This window comes from Hemiscyllium ocellatum, chromosome 34 (genome assembly GCF_020745735.1).
Source record: "Hemiscyllium ocellatum isolate sHemOce1 chromosome 34, sHemOce1.pat.X.cur, whole genome shotgun sequence".
Classification (NCBI taxonomy): domain Eukaryota; kingdom Metazoa; phylum Chordata; class Chondrichthyes; order Orectolobiformes; family Hemiscylliidae; genus Hemiscyllium; species Hemiscyllium ocellatum.
In genome coordinates this window covers 24,025,850-24,045,993 of record NC_083434.1, presented here as the reverse complement: position 1 = coordinate 24,045,993, position 20,144 = coordinate 24,025,850, and positions in this window count along the sequence as shown.

Sequence of the window (20,144 nt, the reverse complement as noted above, 5' to 3'; positions counted from 1 at the left end):
CATCGAGTCTTTGAAATATTTCTATGCATTTCTGGATGATTTTGAATTTACACATCACTGGTTTTTAGATTTCCTATATTAATTTATAGTATATAATGTCTAGTACCTGCACCTTTCAACCCAGCTAAAAGTTCATTTACAGTTGTATCTTTTGACTGGTTAAGTGGTTTCACTGCACCTGTGCATATGTACTTTCTAAGTTGCAGATACCCACGTATAAATATTTTCTTGAATTAAACCGGGTTGGAATAGAAAAGAGTATTCTGCAAATGACCAAGTAAACAGCATCACTCAGAACTCTGTTTGGTTGCTCAAATGCAGAGATGGATTTCAGTTACTGCAGGAGAGTTAAAATGTACATCAGAATTATGGTGGTGTGTTGCTCCTTACGCTGCAATATTATTTCTCCATCATTCATTATTTCTAACAATCAACAGTCACGTTTACCATTGTCTCCAACTTCACTCTCTGTCTGCAAAATCGATCCCGAGCTTCCAGTTGCCTGCTGATTTAACACACCATCCTGTTCCTTGGCCAATATCTCTGTCTCAGGCTTGCTGCAGTGTTCCAGTGAAGCTTAACGCAAACTGGAAGAACAATAGCTCGTTTTCCCCTTGGGGACCCTGCAGCCTTCTGACCTCAATATCGAATTTAATAATTTTAGGGCTTGGATTCTCCAATGTCCTTACCCCACACACAAAAGTTGGGGTTGTTATCATATAGTCTGTCATTACATCCAACCCATTGTTAGCCACGAAAGCCCCCAAAAATAGCTATTCACCATCCTAGTCAGATCATTTTCCACTCATTTGTCTGTCCAGCTGATTTTCTTTCTTTTTTTCTCTCTCTCTCTCTCACACTCACGTGCTCTCACTCACTCACTTTCTGCCCCACCCTATTTTCTGCATATAAACCAATACTGAGTTCTGAGGAATGATCTCTTGACCCAAAATTTAACTCTGATTTCTCTCCACAGATGTTGTCAGACGTGCTGTTTTTGTTTCTTCCCTTTTATTGGCTGACTAGGGAAGATTATGCTAGTACTATATACAACATCAATGTGGTACTCTGTGTCCTAACTAATGTTTTAGTCACTGAATTAGAGGAAGGATGTGATCACAGTGTAGAGGGTACATAGGAAATTTATAAAGGTGTTGCAAGGAATGGGGAATTTTAACCATGAGAAAAGATTGGATAGGCTGACATTTTCATCCAGAAGTAAATGTTGGCCTGAAACTCCACCTTACAAATATTTTGGTATTGTGCACCTGAAGTGCTGTGACTTACAGGCATGCAAGTGAGATTAGGCTGTATTGGACTTTATCGGCTTTAGGTGTTATTAATATTTTATATCTACGACTTCATAGAGACTACTTACTTGCACTTGGGGATCTCTGCAACACTTTATGCAAGCTTGAATAGTAATTTGGGGATACATTTCAGCTATTATGCTCCATGTTGAGCTTGCATGGCCTTCCAGACATTGCAGTTGGTCTTTCCCAAATGTCAGATCATAATGGCGTGTAGGCAGGCAGATGGTGGCGTAGTGATAATGTCACTTAGCTCATAATTCAAAGTTCTGGACTAATGCTTTGGGAACATGGGTTGAAATTCCACCATGGCAGATCATGCAATTTAAATTCTTAAAAAAGGGTCTGGAGTTAAAAGCTCATCTAATGTCAACCATATTTACTTTTCAAATAATACAAAAGCCCATCTGGTTTACTAATTCCCTTTAGGAAATTAGAAATCTGCTATCCTTTGCTGATCTGGCCTACATGTGATTTCAGTCCAATAGTGATGTGTTTGCCTTTAACTGCCAATAAATATTAGAGTCTTGGTGCTCTGGTCCCTATCTCTGAGCCAGAAGATCTTAGTTCAATTCTCACTTGTCTGGACGTATGTCACGGCATGTCTGCACTGGTTGATTAATATAACTACATTGGTTATGGAATACCTGTGGGTAGAATTTCCTGAGTGAATACCAATTACCTGATGGCCTACAGTACATGTCTTGGCCCTAGTGATTTCCTCATTTCGGCTGTTTCTGGATTTCAGCTGGGTTCAAAGTAGACATCGGATTTGGTTCATGGTAGTCATTTTCAGCTGTGCTGGCCAATCAAATAACATTCATATTAATTCTGTAATGATCTAATGGCCTTTATCAGATGAGTGTACTTATACCTAACTGCAAATGTGTTGCTGGTCAAAGCACAGCAGGCCAGGCAGCATCTCAGGAATAGAGAATTCGACGTTTCGAGCATAAGCCCTTCATCAGGAATACTTCGACGTTTCGAGCATAAGCCCTTCATCAGGAATAGTGCCTGGTCCGCTGTGCTTTGACCAGCAACACATTTGCAGCTGTGATCTCCAGCATCTGCAGACCTCATTTTTTACTCGTACTTATACCTAAGTTCATTGTAACATGCCAGAATCTCACTACATTGTCTACACTACATTGTTCACCTTTCTTCAATACAAAATTGCAGCATTGTTGGCTATTGAAAATCAGCAGACCACTCAATATTGCCTGTTGGCTATTGCGAGTAATGTGTTGCTACCTGAGACTAATTTTTAACCTTAGTGCTTTTGTCAGTCTCCAACTCATGACCAAATGGGTTCTGAGGAAGGGTCACCAGACCCAAAACATTAACTTTGATTTCACTTCACAGATGCTGCCAGACTTGCTGAGCTTTTCCAACAACTTCTGTTTTTGTTTCTGATTTACAGTATCCACAATTCTTTCAGTTTTTATATATCTGGTAACTAATTCACAATTCTATGATGACATCTACTCACCTCATGAGTTTTTGCTGCGGTCTTCATGTGACAGAACAAGCCCATTTTTGGCGTACACGTCTTTCGACACATAGAGGCGAAACATCTCACAAGGTATTGTGATCTACGGTGTAAGGAATCTGAAGAATTGTTTTCTCTTCCCTCTCTACCTCCAGTCTGTCTTGTTAAAACAGGACTGAAAGTATGTTGCAGCTTGATAGACAAATTGTCATCATTTTGAATGCTTCAGACCATTCATGTCAATCCTAAATCAAGATCAAAGAGAGCTTCAGGATATCTTTGAAATGTGTCTTTATTCTCTTCTGGAATGTTGGCAATTTACAATTTGAGAAAAGAGGAAGGGAGATGCTTTTTAGCCATTTGAACACAGTCCTCCATCCAATTAAAGTCAATTTCGTAGATTCATAGAGATGTACAGCACGAAAACAGAACCTTCAGTCCAACTTGTCCATGCAGATCAGATATCCTAAATTAATCAAGTCCTATTTGCCAGCACTTGGTCCATATCCCTCTAAACCTTTCCTATTCATATACCCATCCAGATGCCTCTTAAATGCCTTTTACATGACGAGTTGAACCGAAGGATCTGCATCTGTGCTGTATATCTCTATGACTCTTCCATCACTTGCTCTGGCAGCTCATTCTATTATGCGGGTGTTTTACCTGAATGCTTTAGGAATAGCTTTAAGAAGTTGGCTAGCATTGATTTTATTATCCTTCCATTGAAACTGGAAGATGCAGCAGAGAAACGCTAATGGATATCTTGAGCTGTTTTGTGTCACTAATACACAGCCATGGTATCATTGCATTATAGAGATATGGCAATTCAAACTATTTTGAATAGTAGGACATTTATTAATGAAGCTTTTGTTATCAAGTATTAACTGCAATTGTTTGTAGAAGGCTGAGATCGTGTAACTCATTCAGTATTGCATCTACTCATCAAGGGTAACCTTTTGAGAGCAGCTATTATTTAGATCAATGATGAAAGTGACATTTGTATCATGCAGTCTATGTGGTGATTGTAGGAAAGGTCACAGATTTCCATCAACCAGTGATGAACATTCACCTACCACCAAGTTATCAAAAGTCCAAGAAAGAGATCAGTGTTTCAAACTTGGAGCTGCATGATCAGAGAGAATTTACAAATGCAGCACATAATCAATCTGGAAAATTTTCATATATCCAAATTATCAAATCAAATTCACGTGAATCAGTGAGACAGAAACCAAGACACCTTTCTTTGTGGATGAAGTTTTGAACTACTTAGCTTTACAGCTTCTTCCACACACCAGTCACACTTGTTTCCCCCTTCATATCTACACAGTCAATGAAATAATCAATTAGCTCCAATTTAATACTTGCTATATTAACATAAATGAGTTCTAGAATAATAGGTTTAAATGAAAGAAAGTATAATAGTTTCTGTAATGGCAAATACTGCCTGTAAACCTTACGAATATTTCCATATTTCCAAAGTACAACACAAAGCATTGTTAGACATTTGTGACAAACAATATCCAATAGAACTCAATTATTAAAGTAGACCACAATACATTTTAGGTCTCTGTAACTCATTTAATTTTAAGTTATGAACCACCTGTCCAGCCATTTGATGATTCATTAGTTTATAGAATTGCCGGGAAAGCTCACTTTAGAGTGTCATTAATATTTAATATCATGGAAATAACTATGCCTTAAAGTGCAAATTAACAATGACAAAGAGAAATTAAAAATTTAGAGCATTCTTGTGGTGTAGACTGAAGCAATAGTGGTGTCTCTCAAGTGCAGGCACAAGTCCCTTCTGCCCTAGAGGTACATATAACTTGTCTGAACAAGTTGATTAAAAATAACATTTTAAGAACAGATTGAACAAGGAAGATTCATAATCGGAAGTAGCTAGGAAATAACAGCTGCCAATTGGTAAGGCAAACAAATTGGGATTATTTGATACCAGGACTGAGAAGAACCCATGTCACTACTTTAAAGAATTTGTAATGATCACCTTTAATGCTTGGAAGTTATGTTTCTCTCCAATAAGAATTTCAGTTTAAGTAATTACTGAAAAGATAGGCAAATTGGGTGACTCACAAAAATAATTAAGGTTTCCATGATACAATGTTGAATGGTACAAATTGTATCTAATAACATTTGCACTTCTTCATGTATAGCTTTTCTGCATTAGAAATGAATGTACATTATTTCTTTCCCACTCTTATTAGACTTCTGAATGGACCTTTCAAATTTTGAATTTAATGTCAATCTCGCTCTTTCCCAACTTGAAACGTCGGCTCTCCTGTTCTTTTGATGCTGCTTCGCCTGCTGTGTTTTTTCCAACTCCACACTTCATCGATTCTGACTTCCCAGCGTCTACAGTCCTAACTATCTCCAATTCACTCTTTGCGCATCTTCTCTGCAGCATTAACATTGTATTCTTCGATCTCTTCTACTAGCCTAATACACTTTGTATGGAATGATCTGCCTGTACTGCACACAAAACGTTTCACTGTACCTAGGTCCATGTGACAATATTAAATCAAATCAAATCAAAAATAGATAGCTTCAGATGAAGAGGGTCTTTCCATCCATTGTCTTTTATTTTTCTAAAATATCCAATTTCATCATCCACTTGTTAAAGCATCTAGGTATTTATATTAAATTAATTTTACATCTTTTTTGTTGGGCAGGGGTGTGGTTCTATGTGATGGTGGTGTCCTTATCTCTGAGATCAGGAGGTCCTGGGTCAAGTTGCACTTGCTACAGAGGTGTGTAATGACATCTCTGAGCAGGTTGATTAGAAAATGCCTACCCTTTTTTCAGTTTCTTATTAGGTCGTTTTCTTATTCGTTGTAAATTTGTACTTCCTGAATGCGAAGATTTACATTTGTTCATTTCTTCCTTTTTTCTTTGGTTTTGGGGCTTGAATCCCTAGAAAGGTTCACATCGTGTATGCAGAAAGTTTCACTTGGTGAAACACTCTGCCTGTAAAGAAAATGTTGTTAGAATCTTAATCCAGAAACCGAGATAATGTTCAGCAAACCCACATTCGAATGCAGCCATGGCAGATGGTGGAATTTGAAATCAATTTATAAAAAATGTAGAATTAGGAGCCTAATAATGACCATGAAATCATTGTTAATTGTTAGAAAAATCCCATCTGGTTCACTAATGTCCTTTAGGGAAGGAAACTGTAGTCTTTAATTTATCTGGCCAACATGTGACCCTCAGCAATGTGGTTAATTCTTAACCGCCCTCAGAAAATTAGGAATGGGCAATAAATTCTGGCCCAGCCAGCAACACCCACATCCCATGAATAAAAAACACCCTGTGATGTCACCCAATTAAGCACAATAATTATCTGCAAACATGACAAAATGCTGTCACTGGCAGTACTGGCAGGGATTCTGAACTATGGATTTTGCACAAGCCTACCAAGAACATTATCAAGATTCTCTTTCTGTTTTAAGAAACAGATAAAAAAGGAGCAGAGGTTGGCCATTTGGCTCTTTGAGCCTGCTCTACCATCCATTTCAATCATGGCTGATCATCCAATTCAATAGCCTGTTCCTGCTTTTCTCTATATCCTTTGAGCTCCAAGTGCTATATATAACTCCTTCTTGAAATCCTTCCATGTTTGGCCTTCTTGCTATGATAGTGAGTTCCACTGGCTCACCATCCTCTGGGTGAACAAATTTCTCCTCCTTCACCTCAGCCCTAAATGGTTTACCATATAGCATTAGACTGTGATTTCTGGTTCTGAACTCCCACACCATCAGGAACATCCTTCCTGCACCACCCATGTCTATCCTTGTAGAATTTATAAGTTTCTATGAGATCCCCTCTTATTGTTGTGAACTCCAGTAAATATAATCCTAACTGATTCAACTTTCTTCATACTCCATTCCCATCACCTCAGGAATCAGTCTGATTAACCTTACCTGCACTCCCTCGACGGCAACAACATCCTTTCTCAGACAAGAAGATCAAATTTGCATACAATATTCCAGGTGTGATTTCATCAAGTTACTGTACAATTGCAGCAAGACGTCCCTGCTCCTGTACTCAAATCCTCTCACTATGAAGGCTAACATACCAATTGCCTACTTTACCACTTGCTGCATTTGCCCATATTTACCTTCAGTGACGAGTGTATGAGGACACCCAGATCTCATTGCACATTCCCTGTTGCAATTTATAGCCATTCAGAAAATAATTTGCTACCAGAGTGGATAACCTCGTGTTTATCCACATTACATTGATCAGCCATGCACTTGCACATTCAATCAGCTTATCCAAGGCACACAGAAGCATCTCTGCATCGTCTTCACAGCTGACCCTCCCATACAACTTTGTGTCATCTGCAAGTTTGGAGATGTTACATTTAGTCCACCCATCCAAATCATGAATATACATTGTGAAAAGCTGAGTCCTAGTACAGATCCCTGCAGTATACCACTAATGATTTCCTATCATTCGAAAAAGGACCTATTAATTCCTACTCTTTGTTTCTTGTCTGCCAACTGGTTTCCTATCCATCTCAATATGCTCTGCACAATTCCACAGACTTTAACTTTACACATTAATCTCTTTAGGACTTATTGAAAGCCTTTTGTAAGTCCAAATAAACCACAAACACAGGTTTCCCCCCATCAACTGTATTAGTTACCTCTCGAACAATTCCAGTTTTTTTAGTCTCTCTGCTCTGTGCCGTTTATACCAATGATATGCAGCTCCATGACATTGTTGCAAGGTTGCTCCACGGTCCTAATACCCTTATGCAACTGTTTAAATAGAGTCATAGAGTCATAGAGATGTACAAGCATGGAAACAGACCCTTCGGTCCAACCCGTTTATGCCGACCAGATATCCCAACCCAATCTAGTCCCACCTGCCAGCACCTGGCCCATATCCCTCCAAACCCTTCCTATTCATATACCCATCCAAATGCCTCTTAAATGTTGCAATTGTACCAGCCTCCATCACATCCTCTGGCAGCACATTCCATACACGTACCACCCGCTGTGTGAAAATGTTGCCCCTTGGTTCTCTTTTATATCTTTCCCCTCTCACCCTAAACCTATGCCCTCTAGTTCTGGACTCCCTGACCCCAGGGAAAAGATTTTGTCTATTTATTCTATCCAAGCCTCTCATAATTTTGTAAACCTCTATAAGGTCACGCCTCAGCCTCCGACGCTCCAGGGAAAACAGCCCCAGCCTGTTCAGTTTCTCCCTGTAGCTCAGATCCTCCAACCCTGGCAACATCCTTGTAAATCTTTTCTGAACCCTTTCAAGTTTCACAACATCTTTCTGATAGGAAGGAGACCAGAATTGCATGCAATATTCCAACAGTGGCCTAACCAATGTCCTGTACAGCCTCAACTTGACCTCCCAACCCCTGTACTCAATACTCTGACCAATAAAGGAAAGCATACCAAACGCCCGCCTTCACTATTCTATCTACCTGCGACTCCACTTTCAAGGATCTATGAACCTGCACTCCAAGGTCTCTTTGTTCAACAACACTCCCTAGGTCCTTACCATTAAGTGTATAAGTCCTGCGAAGATTTGCTTTCCCAAAATGCAGCACTTGCATTTGTCTGAATTAAACTCCATCTGTCACTTCTTAGCCCATTGACCCATCTGGTCCAGACCCTGTTGAAATCTGAGGTAACCCTCTTCGCTGTCCACTACATCTCCAATTTTGGTGTCATCTGCAATCCATGTCACGAGAAAGACAAAGCAGCAACTACTTACTCTGAAGTCCAGGAAGAAGTCTAACTTGATTTTGCTTTGTAAATCCATGTCGACTGAATGATTCTGCATCAATTACCTCAAAATCATTTCCCTACCGATACTGATTTTCTTAGGAGGCAGCGATTGTAATATGGTAGAGTTCAGTCTGCAGTTTGAAAGAGAGAAGGCAAAATCAGAGGTAATGATGTTACAGTTAAATAAAGGTAATTACAGGGGCATGAGAGAGGAACTGACAAAAATTGACTGGAAGCAGCCTGGCGGGGAAGAAATTGAGTAACAATGGCAGGAGTGTCTGGGTATAATTGAGGACACAATACAGACGTTCATCCCAAAGAAAAGGAAGATTATCCGGGGGGTGGGGTGGCTGGAATTAGACAGCCATAGCTGACAAAGGAAGTCAGGAAATGTATCAAAGGAAAATGGAGAGCCTATAAAGTGGCCAAGAGCACTGGGAAATCAGAAGATTGGGAAGATTATAAAAACAAACAGAGGATAACGAAGAGAGAAATGAGGAAGGAGAGGATCAAATATGAAGGTAAGCTAGTCAGTAATGTTAGAAATGATAGAAAAAAGTTTCTTTCAGTACATAAGAAACAAATAAGAGGCAAAAGTAGACCATTTGGGCCGTTCCAAATTGATGCAGGAAAGCTAGTGCTGGGAAATAAGGAAATAGCTGAAGAACTTAATAAGTACGTTGTGTCAGCCTTCACAGTGGAAGACATGAGTAATATCCCAACAATTAAGGAGAGTCAGGGGGCAGGGCTGAGTATGGTAGCTATTACAAAGGAGAAAGTGCTAGAAAAGCTAAAAGATCTAAAAATTGATAAATCTCCTGGCCCTGATGGGCTACATCCTAGAATTCTGGGAGAGGTGTCTGAGGGAATAGCAGAGATGTTGGTTGCGATCTTTCAAAAGTCACTAGAGGCAGGGCAAGTCCCAGATAATTGGAAAATCGCTGTTGTAACACCTTGTTCAAGAAAAGATCAAGAAAAAAGATGGAAAGTTGCCAATATGTCCTTCCTTAGGTGTGGGGCCCAAAATGGACACAGCATTCTAAATGGGACCTAACTAGAGCTTTATAATATATCAGAAACACATCGCTGCTTTTATAATCCAACAATCTTGAGATAAATGACAACATTACATTCAGTTTTTTAATCACAGAGGCTAATTAGATTACCCTCCATTGTTGGTAAAATTCTAGAATCCATCGTTAAGGATGAGATTTCTAAATTCTTGGAAGTGCAGGGTCGGATTAGAATAAGTCAGCATGGATTTAGTAAGGGGAGGTCATGCCTGACAAACCTGTTAGAATTATTTGACGAGGTAACAAGTAGGTTAGACCAGGGAAACCAAGTGGATGTTCTTTATCAAAACTTCCAAATTGCATTTGATAAGGTGCCTCACGGGAGGCTGCTGAATAAGGTGAGGGCCCATGGTGTTCGAGGTGAGCTACTGGCATGGATTGTGGATTGGCTGTCCTATAGAAGACAGAGAGTTGGGATAAAAGGTGTTCACTTTAATTATTAATGATCTGGATGAAGGGACTGGGGGCCATTCTGGTGAAGTTTGCCGATGATATGAAGTTAGGTGGACAGACCAATAGTTCTGAGGAGGTGGGGAGGCTGCAGAAAGATTTAGACAATTTAGGAGAATGGTCCAAAAAATGGCTGATGTAATTCAACATGAGCAAATGTGAGGTCTTGCACTTTTGGAAAAAGAATACAGGCATGAAGTATTTTATAAACGGTGAGAAAATTCATAAAGCCAAAGTATTAAAAGGATTTGGGCATGCTAGTCCAGGATTCTTGAAATGTTAACTTGTAGGTTGAGTCTGTGATTTAAAAAGTGAATGGAATGTTGTCATTTATCTCAAGATTGTTGGATTATAAAAGCAGCGATGTGTTTCTGAGACATTATAAAGCTCTAGTTAGGTTCCATTTAGAATGCTGTGTCCAATTTTGGGTCCCACACGTAAGGAAGGACATATTGGCACTGGAACACGTCCAGCAGAGATTATAATGGATGATCCCTGTAATGGTAGGCCTAACAAACAATGGATGGCTGAGCATCCTGGGATTGTATTCATTAGAGTTTAGAAGGTTGAGGGGAGATCTAATAGAAACTTACACGATAATACAAGGCTTAGAAAGGGTGGTGTAAAAAGTGAGGTCTGCAGATGCTGGAGATCGGAGCTGAAAATGTGTTGCTGGTTAAAGCGCAGCAGGTCAGGCAGCATCCAAGGAACAGGAAATTCGACATTTCGGGCATAAGCCCTTCATTAGAAAGGGTGGACACTGGGAAGTTGTTTCCATTAGGTGGGGTGACAAGGACCCATGGGCACCACCTTATAATTAGAGGGGGTCAGTTTAGAACGGAAATGTGGAGACATTTCTTCAGCCAGAGAATGGTGGGCCTGTGGAATTCATTGCCACAGAGTGCAGTGGAGGTCGGGACATTAAATGTCTTCAAGGTAGAGATTGATAAATTTTTGATCTCACAAGGAATTATGGGTTACGGGGAGAGTGCGGGTAAGTGGAGTTGAAATGCCCACCCGTCATGATTAAATGGCAGAGTAGACTCAATGTGCCGAATGTCCTTAATTCCATTCCTATTTCTAATGGTCTTATGGTCTTATTTTCTAATGGACTTCTACATTTCCCCAGTACTAATGTCAGGCTGAATGGTCAATCATTCCAGTTTTTTTCTCTACCACCCTTCCTAAATAGAGGGATTACATTTGCTACCCTCCAATGTGTGGATCTGTTCCAGAGTCAGCAAAATCTTGAAAGATGACCATCAAAGCATCCATTATTTCTCGGCCAATCCCTTCACTACTCTGTAAAGTAGATTACTGGGCCTGGGGAATTTTCGGCCTTCAATCCTAACAATTTCCCCAAAACCATTTCCCTACAGATACTTATTTTCTTCAGTTCCACTATTTCACCAAACACTGTGCTCCCCACCTTTTCTGGTATATTATTCATGCCCTCCTTTGTGAATTCAGAAACGAAGCATCTACTGTATTTAGTTGGTCAGCCATTTCTTTGATCCCCATTATAAATTCTCCTGATTTTGATGTAAGGGACCTACATCTGTCTTCTCAAATCTTTTCTCTCCAAATATCTATAGAAATGTTTACAATCAGTTTTTATGCTCCTCACAAGTTTACTGTCATCTTCTATTTTCCCTTTCTTAATCAATCCTTTTGTTCACCTTTGCTGAAGAGTGGTACAATGGTGTGGTGCTGTGCACTGCTGCCTCATGGTGCCAGGACCTAGGTTTGATTCCAGCTTTGGATAACTGTATGTGTGGAGTTTGCATATCCTTCCCGTGTCTGTGAGAGTTTCCTCCGGATGCTCCGATTTACTCCTATAGTACAAAGATGTGCAGGTTAGGTGCATTGACCATGCTAAATTACCCTACAGTGTCCAGGGATGTCAGGCTAGGTGGATTAATCATGTTGAGTTATGGGGATAGGATAGGGGGCTGTTTTTGGGTGGGATGCTCTTCGAATGGTTGATGCAGACTCAGTGGGCCGAATGGCCTCTTTCTGCATTGCAGGGATTCTATGTATTCTAAACTATTCTCACTCCTCAGGTCTGTTGTAAGCAAAGTCAAGAATTATCTTCAGGCTAAGACTTCAAAATAATATTATTTATTGTACATTCATGCCAACCACTGTTGTACATGGAATTATAGTTACAGTAGGCTCTGACTTATACATACATTAAATAAGAATTAACTATCTTCTCAATGTGTTTATATCCATGTGCTCTCAAGGCTTTTTCATTCCAGAGTGTTGCAATCTTCTTTCAAAGTTTCTTAGTCTCCTCACTCTGTACCATTTCTACTCAGTAACGTACAGCTCCATGACATTGTTGAAAAGTTGTTCCAGGGTCCTAATACCCTTACGCAACAGTTTAACTCCATGTCTCTAGAAGGACAAAGCAGCAACTACTTACTCTGAAATCTAGGAAGAAGTCTAGCTCACCAGGTACATATACAGTTGAGTCATTGAAGACTGTGTTTCTCCGCTGGGTAGAGCTTGCCCAGGAAGAGGTATGTTAGTTGATCTTTAAATGAGCTGCAAATAGATTTCCCAATTTGGGAAGTTTAGCTCACCTTTTAAAGCAGGTCAACTGAATTGCAAAAGTTTATCCCACCTTGAAGACTCTGAATTTTGGCCTCTTGTTCAATCAGGTTTCTCACCCACTTTACTTCTCCCCTCCATTAGACGTGACAATTCTGCCCAGAAGCAGGGCACCTTCTCTACAACTTTACATGTCGTGATTCTCCTGATGGCTGTAATACTATATGTAATCTTCCACTGCCGTATTTTTGTCTTCCTGTTTCGTGAAAAGACAGATGAGGAAGGACTGTTTTCAATGCCCTTGAAACTGTTGTTCCAGCACTGCCATTTTGTAATGTGAACTGCCCCAAATAATTCTCCTTTCAATTTTCCTTTGCAGCTCAAAGGATTGGGTTTGATTATGAATTCATGGTGTGTTGAATAGCAATACTTAACTGGCACGTTATACTGATACAGAAACAGAATTTGCAGATGTTACAAATCTGAAATAAAAACAGAACAGTTTGTTAATGCACATTGACTGAGCAGGGCTTGGAGAAAGCAACACAGTTAAGGTTTCAGACACATAATCTCTGACAATCACAGGTCCTTTTGACCAACAGTATTTTAAGGCCACTTTCAGATCCGTGCAAAAGTGAGTTTGATGAAGAGCTAACTGAAGACAATATTTTTCAAGTGTTATGAGGCCACGATGTGGAATAGAATTTAACTTTAGCTGAAGTATGGCAATCTTGAAAAGGTTCCCAACCTACCATTGGATCTCAGTTCTGGCACAACTTTTAGATACTTTCCTGATCATCATCACTCCCATTGACTTTTAGGTAACTTAAGAACATAAAGTTAAAAATCACACAACACCAGGTTATAGTCCAACAGGTTTAATTGGAAGCACTGGCTTTCGGAGCACTGCTCCTTCATCAGATGGTTGTGATGAAGGTAGTGCTTCCAATTAAACCTGTTGGACTATAACCTGGTGTAGTGTGATTTTTAACTTTGTACTCACAAGTCCAACATCGGCATCTCCAAATCAGTAAAAATATAATCAATGCTCAGAAGCTGATGGGCAGAATTTCATTAATGGGTGAAAGACATCTAAAAAAAACCTCCATTATTCTTGATCAACTCTGACATTAAAGCCAAAAGAGCTGAACTTGGGCATTTTTGATTGAAACCAGCATTATAATTGGTTTCTTCATCATTATTCTTTCACATTTTGTAGTAAAGAAGATTTGCACTTGCATAGCCCCTTTTATGATATTGAGTTTTCCACAGTATTTTACTATTGTACTATAGGGAAGTGCAGTAATCAATCTGTACAGAACGAGCTCTCATAAACAGCAAGGGAACAATGGCTAGAGATGTTAGTGGTGTAGAATGTGTGTTAATTGTTGGCCATTGCTGAGAGTATCCCTACTCTTTGAAATTTGCTGAGGGATGCAATATGCCCAGTTCAGTGTGCAAACAAGGATTTGGCTTTACACCCCATCCAAAATACAGCTGCTCTTACAGTACAGGACTGCATCAAGACAAAGTACATGACCAGGTTTCAGCAATGGGTCTGAAACCCATGACCTTCTGATGCAGACGCAAGAGTGACACCACTAAACCAAGGCTGAAGAAAAGAAACAGCGAGAAAAGCTACAGTTTGCATTCAGTGAAAAACATTTTAAACCTTTTCATAGAATATTGATAGATTCCTGCTCAGTAATTCCAGTACAATGGGCTTTATTGGTAATTAGAAAGGAATATTTTAAACCCAGAACTGCAGTGGAAATAAAATGAAACACTTGTGTAAAAAATATACTGAACATCAACTAAGAACATTTCCCAGATGGTTACACAATGAAGGTCATTTTCTTTTCAAGAAGTGCTGGACAATAGGGTCAGTGTACTTGAATAGATAAGAACTAATTCTGTAAGAACCATAGTAATTTATTTTGCAAATTTCAGAGAAAGTAAACATTGGTGGCAAGTTGTTGTTATATTAACCTCAAAATTATACTAGGGAGTATACTTTGAAACAAAAAATAATTGGTCACACAAAGTCAGCTAAGTACAACTGTTTTTCAGAGTCTTACATGATACAAAACATGAGCACAATCTAGTTATTGAAACCAAAATTGTAAACTTCTATTTTTGATTTCTATGTTGTTTATCTCCTGTATTCACTGGAGCATCGGGGGCTGAAGGGTGACCTTATAGAGGTTTATAAAGTCATGAGGGGCATGTATTGAGTAAATAGATAAGGTCTTTTCCCTGGGGTGGGGGAGTCCAGAACTAGAGGGCAGAGATTGAGGTGAGAGGGGAAAAATCTAAAAGAGACCTGAGGGGCAACTTTTTCATGCAGTGGGTGGTGCATCTATGGATTGAGATGCCAGAGGAAGTGGTGGATGCTAGTACAATTACAACATTTAAAGACTCTGCATGGGTATATGAATAGGAATGGTTTAGAGCGATATGGGCCAAATACTGGCAAATAAGGCTAGATTAGTTTACGATACTGTTCAGCATTGACAAGTTGGACCAAAAGGTCTGTTTCAATTCTGTACATCTCTATAACTTTATGACTCTCTAAAGGTTTTGTGCCCTATTGCCTTTCTAAGCAACCTATTCTCAGTGTCTATCAAACTAAAGTATTGAGTTGAACTGAAGAAATATTGAAGAATGCTTTAATTTGCTCAGAAGCTTCCTTTTCAAAGTAGTTTTTGAAGTGAATGAAAGCTGTTTCACACTGTCCTATACATAATTTGTATCAAAGCATAGCATAGGCACAGCACAATAGAGATTTCTCATGATTTGTACTGGATACTATTTTTTGTTGTGATCCCCAAATGACAGGCTGAGCTTCATTGAGGCAACATTAAGTTTGACTATAAAGCTGATTTCACTTCACAGTCATGTGAAACATATAGGTGTGTGCCCTGTGTCACTTGGTATAACGAATGAGCATAATTGTATGAAATAAGGAGCAGGCTTCACTGCTTCCACATGGATAGCCTATTTTACTTAACTTATCTGTATCCTGTCCGACAGCTCAGAACAGAACCTCTCATGCTGTAGTCACCAATCTTTCTAGAACTTTCTTGAATCACTTAATTGCCTGACCTAATTCTGTCTGATTTTTGTAAAAGGTTAATGACTGAGAATGTCAGAGGAAACAATGCCATTGCTACAATACTTCACACAAACATCTACAGAGCATGACAAGAGACTTGAGAAGAGAAAACCATCGTGAAGGAATGTTTCTAGAGAAAAAAGTACTGGTCCGATCAACCTTGTATACATCAAATAAAGTACCAGTATGACCAGTGCATTCATTTCCACATATTATTTACTGTTTCTTTTTTCTAAGGGCAAGCTTAGACTTTGCGTAGAGTGTAATGTTAATAGTAAAATGGTGGAGAACTCTTGCTTAATTGTGTCAGGATTTCTAAAATGCTTATTTGGATTTTACCACATTCTTAATAGCTTCTTGTACTTTAATATGGACAAGTGTAAAATGATGCATTCTGGGAGGTCAAATGCAAGACGAATCTACACAACAAATGGCAAGACCCTTGGAGAATTGATATTGTTATGGACCAGGCCAAACCCCCTCACACCTTCAAGGAAGTAACCCAGACCCTAACTTTGCTAGTTGTTTTAAGCAGGTGTAACAGAGATATTCCAGGAGGGATGCATTTTGTCAAAGCACAAAATGGAATTTATTTACAAGATTACTGTATGAAAAACAAACAAAAGAGAATAGAATACTGAATAATTTAACCTAGCAAAAACCCAACATAACATCCCAACTTAATGATGCTGTTCCAAATATTTGCAACAATCACCTTGAACACCCCTTGGCACAAAAGGTAAAATCACACACAGGCTCTTACAGGAGAGATCTCAGAGAGAGAGGATCAGCATGGACCTGCTTCTTTGGTTTCAGCAGCTTTAAAACTGCCTGACTGCTTTCAATGAACAGCCGGATTGCCAAAACCCAAATCAAACCAGAGAAAAGCTGAGCTGGGAGAATTGGCTACTCCCCTTTCATTGAACACATTTTTTAAAAAACTTGCAAGTCTTTTTCCTGAGGCAGTATCTGTTTGCTATAATCAAATTAGCCCTAAAACCCATCCAAGCCCAGACCTTTTGGAACCTGTGTTTTATAATCTCCAGGTAAAAAAAACAAGGACAACATAATCTTGTTAAAGGAACAGCATCATCGCACCTCATTCCTTAAAAAAAGATGAACTATCAATATCCAAAGATGGCTTCATTTTAAAACCCCTTAATTTTAAACTGTTAATACTCTATAACACACAAATACATTACATTGACTATAAACATGAGGCTTAACTACATTCTGCTTCAGTTTGTTTTACTCCTGCCACCGAACGCTCTGTGTTTCATTCAAGTCTTGCCCATGCATTGGCAATCACGTCTTCTTGTCCTGACACATGCACAACTTTCAAACTGAATGGCTGTCACAAACATCTAAACAGTCTGGCATTTTTGTCCTTAAATTTCTCCACAAAGTTCCAATGGGTTGTGATCAGTATATGATTATCTCAGATACGTTACTGGTAACGTAAACATTAAAATGTTGTAATGCCAACACCAAGCTCAAAGTCTCCTTCTCAACTATCGAATACTTCTGCTGATGATTGTTTAATTTCCTGGAGGAATACTCAATTGATCTTTCTATCTTCTCGTCTTCCTGAAAAAGCACAGCACTGACACCCACATCAGATTAAATTCCCTATATTGTGGAAACAGGCCAATTGACCCAACAAGTCCACACTGAACCTCCGAAGAGTAACCCACCCAGATCAATTTCCTCTGATTAATGCACCTAACACTATGGGCAATTTAGCATGGCCAATTCACCTGACCTGCACATCTTTGGACAGTGGGAGGAAACCGAAGTAAACCCATGCAGACACGGGGAGAACATGCAAACTCCACACAGACAGTCACCCGAGGGTGGAATCAAACTCAGGTCCCTGGTGTTGTGAGGCAGCAGTGCTAACCACTGAGCCACCATGCCATCCCTAAAAATGCACACAACAGCACAGCACTGAAACCCACATCACTCACATCAATAGCCACCTTGAATGGCTTTGCGTAATTAGGTTTGGCTAATACTGGGGCAGCGGTTAACACAGCTTTCAGGCTGTCAAATGCCTTCTGACAGTCCACTATCCACTGAAACTTCTTGCCTTTCTTTAGCAATTCAGTGAGTGGAGAAGCCACACTACTAACATTTGGTACGAATTTTCCAAAAAATTCACTCAATCCCAGAAATCGAAGTACTGCTCTTTTTGTCAATGGTATGGGAAACATCCCAATCACCTTTGTTTTTGCATCCCTTGGGGCCACTTGTCCATGTCCAATAACATGGCCGGGAAGATGAATTGGGCTTTGGCAAATTCACTTTTAGCTAGGTTTATCACCAAGCCTGCCTTCCGAAGTTAGTTGAACACATCTGATAAATGTTGCAAATATTTCTTCCATGTGTGACTAAAAATCACCAGGTCATCGATATGTATGACACAATCAGGTCATCCAGCAATGACCTTATTGGTCAGTCTCTGAAATGTGACTGGAGCATTTTTCATACCAAGTGGCATGACTTTAAACTGACATAGTCCATTTGGCGTTATGAAAGCCGAAATATATTTTACTCTTTTGGACAAAGGCACTTGTCAGTATCCCCTGAGCAAGTCCAACTTAGAAATATAAGTTGCTTGTCTTACATTTTCAACACAGTCTTCCACATGCGGAATCGGGTATGCATCAGTCTTTGTAACTGCATTGACTTTGCGATAGTCTACACGTAACTGTTGGGTACCATCTGGCTTTGGCACCATGGCTATGGGTGAGCTCCAGTCACTGTACCTCACATCCATTATGTCGTCTTGGAGCATGTATTCAACCTCCTTTTGAACCTGTGCCAACTTTAGAGGGTTATGCCCATAAGGATGTTACTTAATCAGAACAGCATCTCCTATATATCTACATCATGCATAATTAGGTTAGTACTTCCCTGTTTATTTCCACATATCTCCCTATGTGATAGTAATAACTCTTTCAGGTCATTCTGATTTTCCTCTGAAAGGTAACTCAATAATTTATCCCAATGTTTGACAACTTCCTCATTGTCCAATTTAATGTGAAGGATCCTCTGAATTTGGTTCTTCCTTCTGTGCTGGAATTGTTAACACCTTCTCCTCTTGCTTTCCTTCCCTATCAAAATACCTTTGAGCATATTCACATGACACACTCTGTGAGATTTCTTTCTTTCTGGAGTCCTTATCAAATAGTTCACCTCACCCAATTTCCTTTCGACTTCATAAGGACCACCAAACTTTGTTTTTAAAGGTTTGCCTATCACCAGAAATAACACTATCACCTTATCCCTGATAGCAAATTGCGAGTTTTTGATTTCTTGTTTGCTTCCTATTTCATGGTATACTGTGATAATTTTAAATGCTGCCTAATCAGTTCTCCCACTCTATTTAATTGTTCTTGAAAATTTGACACATTGTCTGAATATATAGTCTCTGAATTCTGACTTAACAATTTCTCTTTAATCAATTTTAATGGTCCTCTCACTTCATGCCCAAAAACTAATTCAAATGGACAGAATTTGGTTGATTCATTCAGTGCATCTCTGATCGCAGAAAGTACAAATGGAATTCTCTTATCCCAGTCATCTGGATGGTCCTGACTATAAGCCTTCAACATGGTCTTTAATGTCTGATGTCACCTTTCTAGCACTCACTGCGATTCTGGATGTATGACATGTCTGGCAATAGATTTGCTTTATTCCTAAGTTATCCATAACTTGCTTGAATAATTTTGATGTGAAGCTTGACCCTTAATCCGATTGTATCTCTGTGGGTAGTTCGTATCTAGTGAAACATTTGATTAATTCCTCTGCAATACTTTCAGCTGTGACATTGCATAATGTAACGTCCTCTGGAAATCTAGTGGACACATCCATGATTGTTAACAAATACTGATTCCCATTTTTTTGTTTTGAGTATGTGTCCCATGCAATCAATTCAAACTCTTCTAGAAGGTTCCTCAAATGCAGGAATAGGTATTAAAGGAGTGGGTTTTATTACTGCCTGTGGTTTTCCAACTACCTGACATATATGACGTGTCTGGCAATATTCAACTCTATCCTTGTGCAGTCCAGGCCAGTAAAAATGTTTTTGTATTTTAGTTTGAGTTTTTCTCACTCCTAAATGACCCCCTAAATGAGTGGTAGCTCATGCACCTCCCGCAACACCTCCTTTCTAGCACCCACTGGCAACATGAATTGATGAACTCCTGCCCGTTTCTCATCTGCCTGAATATGTAGTAGTCTTCATTTCCTCATTAAGACATCATTTTTAAGACAATAACATTCAGGGATACATTCAAATTCTCTTTCTATGTATGCCTTTTAAGACAATTGGTTTAAATTTTCATCTTTCTGCTGTAACTCAGTTAATTTATCTGAGCT